This window comes from Schistocerca americana, chromosome 5 (assembly GCF_021461395.2).
Source record: "Schistocerca americana isolate TAMUIC-IGC-003095 chromosome 5, iqSchAmer2.1, whole genome shotgun sequence".
Taxonomy (NCBI): domain Eukaryota; kingdom Metazoa; phylum Arthropoda; class Insecta; order Orthoptera; family Acrididae; genus Schistocerca; species Schistocerca americana.
The window spans coordinates 560,835,850-560,849,878 of NC_060123.1; the positions used below are offsets into that span (position 1 = coordinate 560,835,850).

Genomic DNA, 14,029 nt, shown 5'->3' on the forward strand with positions numbered 1-14,029 from the left:
GCAAAACCAGAGATATCCACTTTATAGAACCAGTCTTACAGGAAGTCTTAAGACGGTTTTTTTTTTTCAAGCTTCTGTCTGAGTGGTATTGGAAGAACAACCCCAAATATGGTCTCCTGGCCGGTAATTTCATATGATCTCATTTCACACGAAGAGCGTAAAATGATACTACTACACAGTGTAGCCACCGCCACACACGGTAAGTTGGTTTCCGGAAGTAGAACTGAGATGATAATGGACGTATCGGCACTTTAAAATACCCATTGTTACACTCTGTGTCTGTTATACTGACGACATTTCTATGTATTACGTTCAACTGAGCAAAGCAATACGTACCACATTTGAATTAGTTTCGGCGCACGCCTGGCTATGAATGAAAGTCGATTTTTACTACATGATCTCAAGCTATGCTCGTGGGACATACCTGATCTGTTTCAGAATACACATTCCATCATCGGGTATGTATGGTAAACCAGTTAAATCTACTTAATGAAATATATCACGTGTGGATAGCCAATAACGATCATCCTGAAATACCAATTTACTATACAGGTAAAATCACATTGAGTTGAATGGAAACTTTTTGTCTTTTCTTGTTTTGTTTTACAACGCATACGAAACCCAAACTGACCGGTGGTTATTGGCATCCATCTTTGGAAATATTTCCTTGAATTGAAATAAATTTGTTTTTCAGCTACATCTGACGATGGAATGTGTATTGCGAAATCAATCAATTTGTTGTACGAATATACAACATCAATAAACTGCAGCCTGAGGATCTTTGACATAACAAAAAACGTTGAGGCTGTGTGACTCCGAGGTGCCAACGTCAACACCGATGGAGAGATCAGAAACAAGTAGACTGCATTTCGTGTAAACTAGATGTTTCTGGCCGACTGTAAAGCGTTAATAAAAAATGGTTCAAATGGCTGTGAGCACTATGGAATTTAACATCTATGGTCATCAGTCCCCTAGAACTTAGAACTACTTAAACCTAACTAACCTAAGGACGTCACACAACAGCCAGTTATCACGAGGCAGAGAAAATCCCTGACCCCGCTGGGAATCGAATCCGGGAACCCGGGCGCGGGAAGCGAGAACGCTACCGCACGACCACGAGATGCGGACAATGCGTTAATAGTAGTGTGATTTTCAGTACATGCGCGATCCTTTAGTGAAAAGTATGCTAGTAGCGTCATCAACAGTTTCACAGCTGTTTTCGGGATTTTATATCTGCTGAAAACCAAATACATGATTCCACGCAACATCTAGAGCTCTACCTTCCCAATACAAAGTACCTGTCTTACGTGTGCCCCCGAATTTCGGAAACATTTTTAGGAGTAAACGTAGCTTATAATTAAAAATAAAAGTAAACAAAAGGATAACATTGACGGTAAAGTTACAAGTAAGGAACGGTGCACAATGTAAACAAGCACTTCGGCGCGCCTTGAAAGCACACGCCCAGTAAACAAGACTGTTTCGAGGTGACGCAGCGTCGGTTTGCGCTGCCAAGGTCAAAGCAAATTGTGTGACAAGTGGTACCGAACGCAAATTGGGCAGTGATTTCACTTGGCGTGCACTAGCGATCGATTGGTCAACTGATGCAAGAAATCAAGTAATCACAGCGAACGCTGAACTCACCCGCTCTGCGCAGGAACGCTGACTGGTTTTAGCTCTCAACTATGCATGCGTGTACGAGACCGCAGCCGGCCTGCTAGCAAGGCTATCTGGCGGACGGTGGCCAACACACTGCTCCAGCAGCCGCCGTAGGAAGCCGTGACGTCTTCCCTGTCCGCTACTACACAGGGCTTCACAGCAAACGCGCTACGCGAGCAGACGGCGAACACTTGGCTGGCACACAGCGAGTAGTGTACCCCTCCACCGTCACAGGCATTAGGGTGGGGATCCGTGTGAAGACTTGTGTAAACGAGCAAATAGATCTCCAGGGGAATTTTTGGAGAAATCTCTATTTCTTTCTCGTTCGATCTTCCAGATAAGTTTTACAATGAACAGATAAGATTAATATAAATCACAATAAACGTTTGGAACTTACAATGTGGAAACAAATTATATCAATTATTGCATTACAATTATGTCAGGGAAACTTCATTATTACATTAAATGGAAAAAATCACATAAATTGAAGACAATTAATTACACAGTAACATTAAGATTATGGAGCCATTTCCTGGCATTGTCCGTTAACTTGTAGGGCGACATCAGAGAGCCGTCTCTGAAACCATGAATGTTAGAAACCAGAAGATGGTCCATTGTTTGTATCTCGCCACAGTCACAACACGAATCGTCTGTAAAGCCCCATGTGATTGTTTGCTGTTTGAATCGTCTAACTCCTGTGCGAAACCTGTTTAGAGCTGACCAGTGCGTCCTGTTGAGATTGAAGCCTTCAGCCTTTTTTGTTGGGTCGTGGATTAGGTGATGGTTTTCCACGACGCCTCTTCTCAGACCCTGCCATGCATTCTTCCATTCAGCATCGAGACCCTCTGTGCCCAATGTTCTGCTCCAGACGATAGGTTTCCTGGACTTGAGTATCGTGGGTCCGCTGGCCGGAGTGGCCGAGCGGTTCTAGGCGCTACAGTCTGGAACCGCGCGACCGCTACTGTCGCAGTTTCGAATCCTGCCTCGGGCATGGATGTGTGTGATGTCCTTAGGTTAGTTAGGTTTAAGTAGTTCTAAGTTCTAGGGGACTGATGACCTGAGAAGTTGAGTCCCATAGTGCTCAGAGCCATTTTCTCGTGGGTCCTCCCATCCCGGCATGTATGGGTAGCTTTGGGGTTGCTTCAATTTTTTCTACTATGTCCTGGGTTGCTTTCTCTCTACGTATGGAAGCAGGAGCGATGTTTGCCAGCACCGGAAGCCACTCAATGGGGGTTGGCCTGAGAGTACAGTTGACGGTTCTCAGAGTAGCATTTAGTTGTACATCCACTTTTTTGGCGTGCGGGCTTCTGCTCCAGACTGGGGCACAGTATTCTGCAGCGCTATACACCAGTGCCAGTGCAGCAGTTCGTAGAGTGGCAGCATCACAACCCCAAGTGGTGCCTGCCAGTCTGTTGTGCAGGTTATTTCTCGTCTTTGTCTTTTGGGCAGTATCAGTTAGGTGTTGCCTGAAAGTCATGCTGCTATCTAGCTTAATACAGAGATATTTTGGGAAATTCTCGTGGCTGACAGCTTTACCATTTATAAGGCGCAGTTCCCTTCTCGCTTCCTTGTTGTTTAGATGCATGACTGTAATCATTGCGTTTTAGATACCATGTGTCATAGCATTTTTTCAGTGTAGCTAGATCTTCATTTAGTGCTGATTCCAGGTTTTCAAACGAGTTACTTTCCGCTGTAATAGCTAAATCATATGCGTAGGCAAATTTACGTGATTGCAGATGAGGCAAATCTGCTATATAGATGTTGAAGAGCCAGGGGGCTAAGACTGATCCTTGCGGAAGACCATTTTTTAGGGTATGGCACTTGCTGGTTCCACTATTTAATTTGACCCTGAGCTTCCTTTCGCTCAGCAGGGTCAAATTCTGTAAATCTCAAAATCTGTAATACCTTTGTATTCCCTGTCACATTACAGATCGATTACTTCAAGCTGCAAGTCAGTGTGTACTGGCTACTGGAAGCTCCCTCAAACCTACATTCTATATAGTTTTTCCACGGTACTAAGGCTATGTGCCTATGGTATGCACACCTTCATAGAGCGCTGAAGAATATGTAACAAACACTTTACAAGATTTTGCAAGCTAACTCTGAACGTCGTCTGCCATAACATGCGTCATATTTGATTAAGCCACCATGCTAAACTCTTTCACCTTAAGTCGAGATAAATCTTCAGCTGCAGCTACGAAGTATTCTTTTATTAGATCACCATTCGTGAAAGGGCGCGAGGACTTTGCTAAAAGTAGTGCAATTTTCTACCCCATCCGAACAGCACACTCACTTGATTTTCGACCGAGCGAGGTAGCCCTGTGGACTCGCATTCGGGGGGGGGGGGGGGGGGGGGGACGGTTCAAACCCGAGTCCGGCCATCTTGATTTAGGTTTTCCATGATTTCCCTAAACTGCTTCAGGCAAATGCCGGGGTGGTTCCTTTTAAAGGGCACGGCCGACTTCCTTCCTCGTCCTTCCCGAAGCCGATGGGACCGATGACCTCGCTGTTTGGTCCCCTCCCCCAAATCAACCGCCAGCCGGGGTGGCCGAGCGGTTCTAGGCGCTACAGTCCGGAACCGCGCGACCGCTACCGTCGCAGGTTCGAATCCTGCCTCGGGCATGGATGTGTGTGATGTCCTTAGGTTGGTTAGGTTTAAGTAGCTCTAAGTCCAAGGGGACTGATGACCTCAGAAATCAAGTCCCATAGTACTCAGAGCCATTTGAACCATATGTTCCTTTGAAAGGGCACGGCCGACTTCCTTCCCCATCCTTCCCTAATCCGATGGGACCGATGACCTTGCTGTTTGTCCCACCAACTTGATTTTCCTGTCTTTCCTTCCTCCTCTTCTGAGAGCTTCGTCTTAAGTTTTAATGCCTCTTGTACACGCTCAGACCCTTAACATTTTGCGTTTCCATATTCCTTGGTGTAATGATACGCGTAATGTCTTCGTGAACTGAACTTACTGGAAGTATACAGTCTCTTATAAAACACTAAAAATTTTGCGAACTCGTCTTCGTGTGTAAAATGGTGCGACTTCTCCCACTACTGATTGAACTGCAAAGACATCGTCGGTGTTACAAAACTGGGCCTCCCGTACTTGACAGCTGGGGCTTCTTTCTCGTGGCCACACAGAGCGCGCGCTTTCCCTCCCACCACACCGCAACTGCTCTGCTCGCGAGCAAGAGCGTGAGCACGAACAGTCGCGAATGCTCATGCTCATGCTCAAAATCAACGACTTGTAAAGCCCTGCACTATTATAATGTTCCCCCGCGGTGTTCCTTTTTCTCTGTATGCGAAGGCCAATCTCACAAACTACTGTAGAGATTTTGATACGATTTTCACTAGTACATAGAGTGATTGACGAGGAAAATTTGTTTGAATAATTTATAAATATTTCTAGCAAATTTGATGAATTACGATGATGTTTGTCGACTACGTGGTGCCTCCTGAGATATTTCCTTGTGTGCACTGCTTAAGTCGTCTAAATTATACTAGAATTTAGAGTTAATATTCGGTTACTTAACGTTGTTCTGTGAATTTTCATCATAGCTCCACACAGTGTTCTGTAAACAAGATTACCGCTTTGCCAAACAAGTCATCCAGCCACGGATACCTAGTGATACCCATGTGAAACTGCTGCGGGTTGCTAGTTAAGGGAAAATACATAATAAAATGAAATTTTCAGTCTGCAGCGGAGTGTGTGCCATATGAAACTTTCTGGCGGATTAAAACTGTGTGCCGGACAGAGACTCAAGTTCGAAGTTTCAAATAAATAACAATTCAAATAAAATAGACTAAAGGGTTTGAAATAATCTCTCCTAGCCCTATACAGATCTCTAATCCCATACAGAGAGACTTGAAAATTCGTGCTAGGACATTCGTAATAGCTATTAAAATACTGCAGTATTAAAAACGAAATTCATGGGGCAAATGCAACAGATAATAGTACGAAGGTGAACTATTCATGAATCAGTTATTTATTTATTGCATTCGTCCCACGTTGTTCGTATCCGCTAGGAGAAATTATTTTTTACTTTCTGGTCTCTTTTGAAAATGCAAAATATTGCAAAATTTCTTTTATTTTAATGATTATTTGCTGCTTTTGAGTATTGTGTGGGAAAAATTGTTCAGTTGATTTCATTTCGATAAGATGAGACAGCTGAAGACTTGGAAGAGCAGTTGAACAGAATGGACAGTGTCTTGAAAGGATGATATAAGTTGAACATCAACAAAAGCAAGGCAAGGATAATGGAATATAGTCTTATTAAACCGGATGATGCTGAACTAATTAGATTAGGAAATCAGACACTTAAAGTAATACATACGTTTTGCTATAGGGTAGGTAGTAGAGAGGATATAAAAAGTAGACTGGCAATGGCAAGAAAAGCATTAATGAAGAAGAAAACTTTGTTAACATCGCATACAGACTTTTTTTTAGGAATTCTTTTCTGAAAGTATTTGTATGGAGTGCAGCCGTGTATGCAGCTGAAACATGGACGGTAAATAGATTAGACAGGAAGAGAATAGAAGCTTTTGAAATGTGGTACTACAGAAAAATGCTGAAGATTAGATGGGTAGATGGGTAGATCGTGTAACTAATGAGGAGGTACTGAACAGAATTAAGTTGACAAGAGATTTGTGGCACATCTTGACTAAAATAAGGCATCGGTTGATAGGACACACTCTGAGACAGCAAGGGATTACCCGTTTATTATTGGAGGGAAGAGTGGTGAGTAAAAATTGTAGAGAGAGACAACGGGATGAATACAGTAACCAGATTCAGAAGGATATAGGTTGCAGCACTTATTCAGAGATGAAGAGGCTTGTGCGGGATAGAGTCGCATGGAGTGCTACATCAAACGAGTCTTTGGACTGAAAACCACAACAACAACATGATGAGATTACAACAGAGACATGTGGAAATTTCAGGGTTATTTCAATTTCTCTTCGCCTTTGTGTCAATACATTGCTTACTTCCACGATTATCTCACGAAAATACCTCAAAGGTAAAAATGTAAGGGGACCGAGGGTACAAGGGGACTTACTGGCAACCGTTCTTACCACGAAACATTGGAAGAGGAAAATAAGGAAACTGCAGTGGTACACAAATTGTCCTCCACCACACACCGGACAAGAAAGCGAGTTAAAATTGCTCTGTAATACAGTTCTGAGTTATGTTGAAAGTTTCAAATCCCTAAATCATCAGCAAGTGAAAGTGGTAAGCAAAGTACCCTCCACCACACACCAGACAAGAAATCGAGTTAATGCAGCATCGTCATCCACTTCTGAGCTGTGCTGAAAGTTTCAAGTCTCTATCTCATCGGGAAGTTCGTTTAAAATAAACTGCAAAATCTGTACCGAACAAAAGGACAAGAGAGCGAGTAGATAAAAATATGTTAATAATTTAAATGGAAATAGGTCATAAATAGAAAACGAATAAGTATGTGAATGATACGCGTGACGTTTGCATTTCTCTTGTGACTTCATCTACTTTACTACACACATAGGTCTGCGATTTTTGTCTGCTTGTATGCGAGGATGAACTTCATAAATACATTAACTGTCTCTTGGTAGCTGTGATCGCTCGTAGACATCACAAATTCTGAAACGCAGAATAGTATTAATTGAACAGCAAAAAAAAAAAAAATTAAATAAATAAATAAAAAAATAAAAAACGGGATTTTTCTACCTTTGTTTTACTATCGCAATCTGACGTTACAATGTCAATATCTTTGAACGTTCAGTTACTGAGTCAACTATCCAGTGTCTGATATTCTTCGCTCTAATGAAATAGTAATTTGAGGAGTGGCAGTTGGAATTCGTACCGCTCTCCCTGCGTCATCCAGACGCCTTGACAATTGAACAGTGAATTTAAAACAAACACTGTGACGTGATATAATACCTTTGTTGTCTCGGCTCGTAGTGTTAACTACAGAGATACAATGTCTTAATAAAGTTTCCGTAAATAAAAATTGAGCATCTACATCTACATACATACTCCGCAATCCACCATACGGTGCGTGGCGGAGGGTACTTCGTACCACAACTAGCATCTTCTCTCCCTGTTCCACTCCCAACCAGAACGAGGGGAAAATGACTACCTACATGTCTCCGTACGAGCCCTAATCTCTCTTATCTTATCTTTGTGGTCTTTCCGCGAAATGTAAGTTGGCGGCAGTAAGATTGTACTGCAGTCAGCCTCAAACGCTGGTTCTCTAAATTTCCTCAGTAGCGATTCACGAAAAGAACTCCTCCTTTCCTCGAGAGACTCCCACCCGAGTTCCTGAAGCATTTCCGCAACACTCGCGCGATGATCAAACCTACCAGTAACAAATCTAGCAGCCCGCCTCTGGATTGCTTCTAGGTCCTCCCTCAAACCGACCTCATAGGGATCCCAAACGCTCGAGCAGAACTCAAGAATAGGTGGTATTAGTGTTTTATAAGCGGTCTCCTTTACAGATGAACTACATCTTCCCAAAATTCTACCAATGAACCGAAGACGACTATCCGCCTTCCCCACAACTGCCATTACGTGCTTGTCCCACTTCATATCGCTCTGCATTGTTACGCCCAAATATCTAATCGACGTGACTGTGTCAAGCGCTACACTACTAATAGAGTATTCAAAAATTACGAGATTCTTTTTCCTATTCCTTTGCATTAATTTACATTTATCTATATTTAGAGTTAGCTGCCATTCTGTACACCAGTCACAAATCCTGTCAAAGTTACCTTGTATCCTCCTATAGTCACTCAACGACGACACCTTCCCGTACACCACAGCATCATGAGCAAACAGCCTCACATTGCTATCCACCCTATCCAAAAGATCATTTATGTAGGTAGAAAACGACAGCGGACCTACCACACTTCCCTGGGGCACTCCAGATGATACCCTAACCTCCGATGAACACTCACCATCGAGGACAACGTACTGGGTTATATTACTTAAGAAGTCTTCGAGCCACTCAAATATTTCGGAACCAATCCCATATGCTCGTACCTTAGTCAGGAGTCTGCAGTGGGGCACCGAGTCAAACGCTTTCCGGAAGTCAAGGAATATGGCATCCGTCTGACACCCTTCATCCATGGTTCGCAAGATATCTTGTGAAAAAAGGGCGAGTTGCGTTTCACAGGAGTACTGCAAAGCCATTCACCAGGAATGTCGTTGGAAACTGGAGTTCGTGTAAGCAAAGTTGCATTTCCGTTGCATTTCGGCTACTCCGCAACCTACGGTCCCAATCACAAAAGTTTAAAATAAAAAATATCTCTGTTCTAAAAGTGTAGTGTGCGTCCTCTCATAATAGTAAAAAACGAAGACTTAATTATTACCGATAGGATTCCGGCTGCAATTTTTGATGGATATCTGTCAGGAACTATTTCAGCATTCACGTTGCAAACCTCAGGCTCCTCGCCTCAAATTCTAAGTAGCGTCTGGTCAGACGACTGACAATTCAGTCGGCAAAATCCGTAAGATTTTTAAATGAATGGTTAACAAATTTGATGTAAGTTAGATATTCCAGGAATCTGATTTTAGCCATATCCTTCTTTATCCCAACGAGGACCGAATCTTTTTTTTTAACTTCCTGTCAGCAGAAGCAACTGCTGGAGCTCTTGAACCTGGGGAAGACCGTTTTCAAGTAATTTTATTCGTTAAAAAGGTATTGCGGGAAACATACTAGATATCTTGAGACCCGTTGCATCTTACACTTTACAAAATCGTCTGGTGATAACAAGGTCGTGCTTCAACCACGAACGTTTTACTGCGAAAATCAAAGTGAAGAAAACAAATTCGTTTTCTTAAAAATGTGAATGTATTTTTATAACTGCTGCAAAAATTAGTCAACTTCCTTTTTCACCATTAAGACTGCTGCACCCGTTATGATTACATTGTAACTAGTTTCATTACTATTAACTGGAAGCTGAAACTAAATGCTCACAAAGGCTGATTGTTTGGGAATGTGTTGTATTCGAATTTAACATAGGTAACGTTTGCTGGGTTATTACGTTTACCTTGAATTTGCCTAATAAACATCTTGCTTATAGTTACAGTATGTTATTCTTAAAACTGAAGTACTGGTTTTTGGATGGACATTACCTTCCTAATTTTTTTGAAAAATGTTGTTGTTCACGGAACTACTAATAAATCGTATTGAATAAATTACTGATATAAATTATTTTCATTTTCCGAGGCTCATCAGTTCATTAAAACAAAAAACTTTTAGATCTGAATAATAAAATTTAAACTTGGCGTTGTAGTATAAAACAGTTTCTTGTGGTATTTACTTGTTTATTTTCTCTCTACATGTTTCAATTGTTCACACCACTTTCTTAAGGTGGAGAAATGTGTTGTCACATTCGTGGTGTTAGTGCAGTGTACAGACCCTTTCAGATAAGGGCAAAGCAGGTTATGTTTCGTCTTCAGAATGTCAGTAGAATCGGAAAGATGCTGCCTACTTCCGCTTGTTGAATGTGCTCTTCAGTGTACATTACGGCAAACTGTTACTTTGTAAGGTGTACGTTGGACCTTTTAACTTTCGTAGGCCCTCTTCGAATAATTTTTTAGGGTCTGTTGCAGCTATCGCAGGCCAGCTGCTCACAGTTCCTGGAGGTTTGCGAAATGACGTCCACACAGAAATTTCCTCATAGCCCCGAATAGATCGTAATGAGAAGGGGCCAAGTCAGGAGAAAACGGTGCTTGTGGCAGTACCAGGAATCCATAGTTTTCCGTTTCGTACAAGGACGAGCGTTGTAATGTCCTTTTTCCTGGGAGTGTATATTCTGCACAGACTGCCACCAATCGCCCGTGAATATTCGCAGTGTTTACACCCTCCTTCCACAGAAACCATGTCTTCCAGCGCTGTCCTTGATGATCACACTCTATGTTGTCCGCTCACGGAATGACAACAGTACGGAAAACAAGCTGTACTGTGTAGATATTGCACTTCTAGTAGTTGTTCTGCCACCTGCGGTTAGAGCAAAGTACTTCATACTAGGAACTGTAATGAAGAAACAGGTGGCGAACGATAAAGGCTGGGAAAAAATAAAGTTTGTATACCAATATGGAACGTCCTTACGTGCACAAGGTGTTCGGAAATCTTCGTTAGAAACTTCCAGCAATTTTGGAGGGGAGTGAGTACATACACTACTGCACATTAAAATTGCTACACCAAGAAAAAACGCAGATGATAAACGGGTATTGTGATTACATTTTCACGCAGTTTGGGTGCATAGATCCTGAGTAATCAGTGCCCAGAACAACCACCTCTGGCCGTAATAATGGCCTTGATACGCCTGGCCATTCAGTCAAACAGAGCTTGGATGGCGTCTACAGCTACAGCTGCCCATGCAGCTTCAACACGATACCACAGTTCATCAAGAGTAGTGACTGGAGTATTGTGACGAGCCAGTTGCTCGGCCACCATTGACCAGACGTTTTCAGTTGGTGAGAGATCTGGTGAATGTGCTGGCCAGGGCAGCTGTCGAACATTTTCTGTATCCAGAAAGGCCCGTACAGGACCTGAAACATGCGGTCATGCATTATCCTGCTGAAATGTAGGGTTTCACAGGGATCGAATGGAGGGTAGAGCCACGGGTCGTAACACATCTGAAATGTAACGTCCATTGTTCAAAGTGCCGTCTATGTGAACAAGAGGTGACCGAGACGTGCAGCCAATGGCACCCCATAGCATAACGCCGGGTCATATGCCAGTATGGCGATGACGAATACACGCTTCCAATGTGCGTTCACTACGATGTCCCCAAACACGGATGCGACCATCATGATGCTGTAAACAGAACCTGGATTCATCCGAAAAAATGACGTCGTTGAGTACACCATCGCAGGTGCTCCTGTCTGTGATGTACCGTCTAGGGTAACCGCAGCCATGGTCTCCGAGCTGATAGTCTATGCTGCTGCAAACGTCATCGAACTGTTGGTGCAGATGGTTGTTGTCTTGCAAACGTCCCCATCTGTTGACTCAGGGATCGAGACGTGGCTGCGCGATCAGTTACAGCCATGCAGATAAGATGCCTGTCATCTCGACTGCTAGTGATACGAGGCCGTTGGGATCCAGCACGGCGTTCCGTATTACCCTCCTGAACCCACCGTCTCCATATTCTGCTAACAGTCATTGGATCTCGACCAACGCGAGCAGCAATGTCGCGATACGATAAACCGCAATCACGATAGGCTACAATCCGACCGTTATCAAAGTCGGAAACGTGATGGTACACATTTCTCCTACTTACAGGAGGCATCACAACAACGTTTCACCAGGCAACACCGGTCAACTGCCGTTTGTGTATGAGAAATCGGTAGGAAACGTTCCTCATGTCAGCACGTTGTAGGTGTCGCCACCGGCGCCAACCTTGTGTGAATGCTCTGAAAAGCTAATCATTTGCATGTCACTGCATCTTCTTCCTGTGTCAGGGTAACGTTTCCGTTCTACGACGGTCTCAATTCAGATGTTTAACTGATGCACTTCTTCTCGAGGAACTGAATTAAGCAGGACAATTATTAGATAACAATTCCAAAAGAAACATAACGAAACGTTCATTTATCGCTTAAGCACATTTGTTTGTATTAACACGTAAACATTACTGGCTTGCATTATTCCAAAACAAAAAATAACCCGGCATATTGTACGTATAGAACAGTACTGATGCTTTACAACGGTGGCTCGATGTGTGACCACTAACTTTGTTACAGGCATTGTACTTACGAAGTATGTTCTGGTACACGCTCTCCATCCCACTTAGAATATCTTCAGTTTCTATTGCAGCGGCCAGAACTAGTGCCAGCAGATCTTCCTCTTTCTCTACAGGAGTTTCAAATATTAAACTTCGCGTACGGCCCTACAAGAAGAAGTCGAAGAGAGCTAAATCCGGCGATCGCAGTGGTCACGCCGTTGGAATACATTGGCCTATCCATCTTTCACCATATCGTCTGCTCGTCGATGTCTCCGAACCGCACGTGGGAAGTGATGTTGTGCACCATCATGCGGACATTCAGGGACACGCCATTCTGTCTAGCCTACTGCGTACGAAGACAAGCAAATCTGAGAGTTTTCTTTTTCCATCAGCAGACGTGGTCGCGTTACACACATGAACTGAAACAGTCGCAAAAAGGAAACGGTACGTTTCCGGACATGGGTACTTATTAAAAATATTATGTACTCACTCCACTCTACAAGTCCTAGAAGTTTGTAAAGGGACTACTAACCTACACTTTACCGAAATTATTCACCAAGACATCTCATAAACTATAATCCTTCCCTTCTCTCTACGTAGACAGTCGTTCTCACGAAGTACTGATTTTTCCGAAGCAATTCCCTGAAGGTTCTCCCCATACCTTTTCTTACTTATGAAATACAATGTATCCTCCCATCGGCTACTGAGTATGTGACAACGGTTTACATCCATCCGGGACACCTCCTTCAGAACTGGTAATAAATCTTACGTTTCTTCCCTATTAAGTAACCAGTAAAAGTATCACAAATCACAAAACTGTGCTGCCTCACTTAAATTTAGCAACTATATGAAATGGAATGAGCATGTAAGGATTGCAGTAGGGAGGGTTGTAAGTAGGCTGTTTAAGTTTTTATATTGGTAACGCCACGTAGCGCTCTGTTTGTGTTGTGTGCAGTCTATGGCTGGTTTGCATTGTTGTTGGAATATCTGTTATTGTAGTGTTGGGCAGCTGGATGTTAACAGCGCGTAGAGTTGCGCAGTTGGAGGTGAGCCGCCAGCAGTGGTGGATGTGGGGAGAGAGATGGCGGAGTTTTGTAATTTGTCATGAACTGCTATATGTATTATGACTATTAAGGTAAATACATTGTTTGTTCTCTATTAATACCTTTCATTTGCTAACTATCCCTATCAATAGTTAGTGCCTTCCGTAGTTTGAATCTTTTATTTAGCTGGCAGTAGTGGTGCTTGCTGTATTGCAGTAGTTCGAGTAACCAAGATTTTTGTGAGGTAAGTGATTTGTGAAACGTATAGGTTAATGTTAGTCAGGGCCATTCTTTTGTAGGGATTTTTGAAAGTCAGATTGCGTTGCGCTAAAAATATTGTATGTCAGTTTAAGCACAGTCATGTACAATTCTTCAAAAGGGGACGTTTCATAGGGTGAATGGTCGACGTCGGTTTATTGGTGTCCATTCCCTCACACTGAAAAAATAGCAACACCAAGAAGTTTTGCGACATAAAGGAAAGTTGATAGGCGCGTTTCTGCATCTGAAAGATGATATCTATTAAAACGCCAGTCGCGTAAGAGTGGCACTAATAACGCCACTGTGAGAATGTAAATCAATTTCGTTTTAAATACACGCTGTAACAGTAGTGAACGATAGTTACTTTTAAGACTGGA

General features: G+C 42.8%; 1 protein-coding gene across 1 annotated transcript in view; it reads right to left on the bottom strand.

Moving 5' to 3' along the window:
* LOC124615593 (cytochrome P450 6k1-like) overlaps positions 1-1,729 on the bottom strand; it is a gene marked incomplete in the record, with an annotated part of 133,097 nt that extends 131,368 nt beyond the window's left edge. The window contains 1 exon segment of the mRNA XM_047143578.1: positions 1,642-1,729.
* Positions 1,730-14,029: the final 12,300 nt, after the last annotated feature.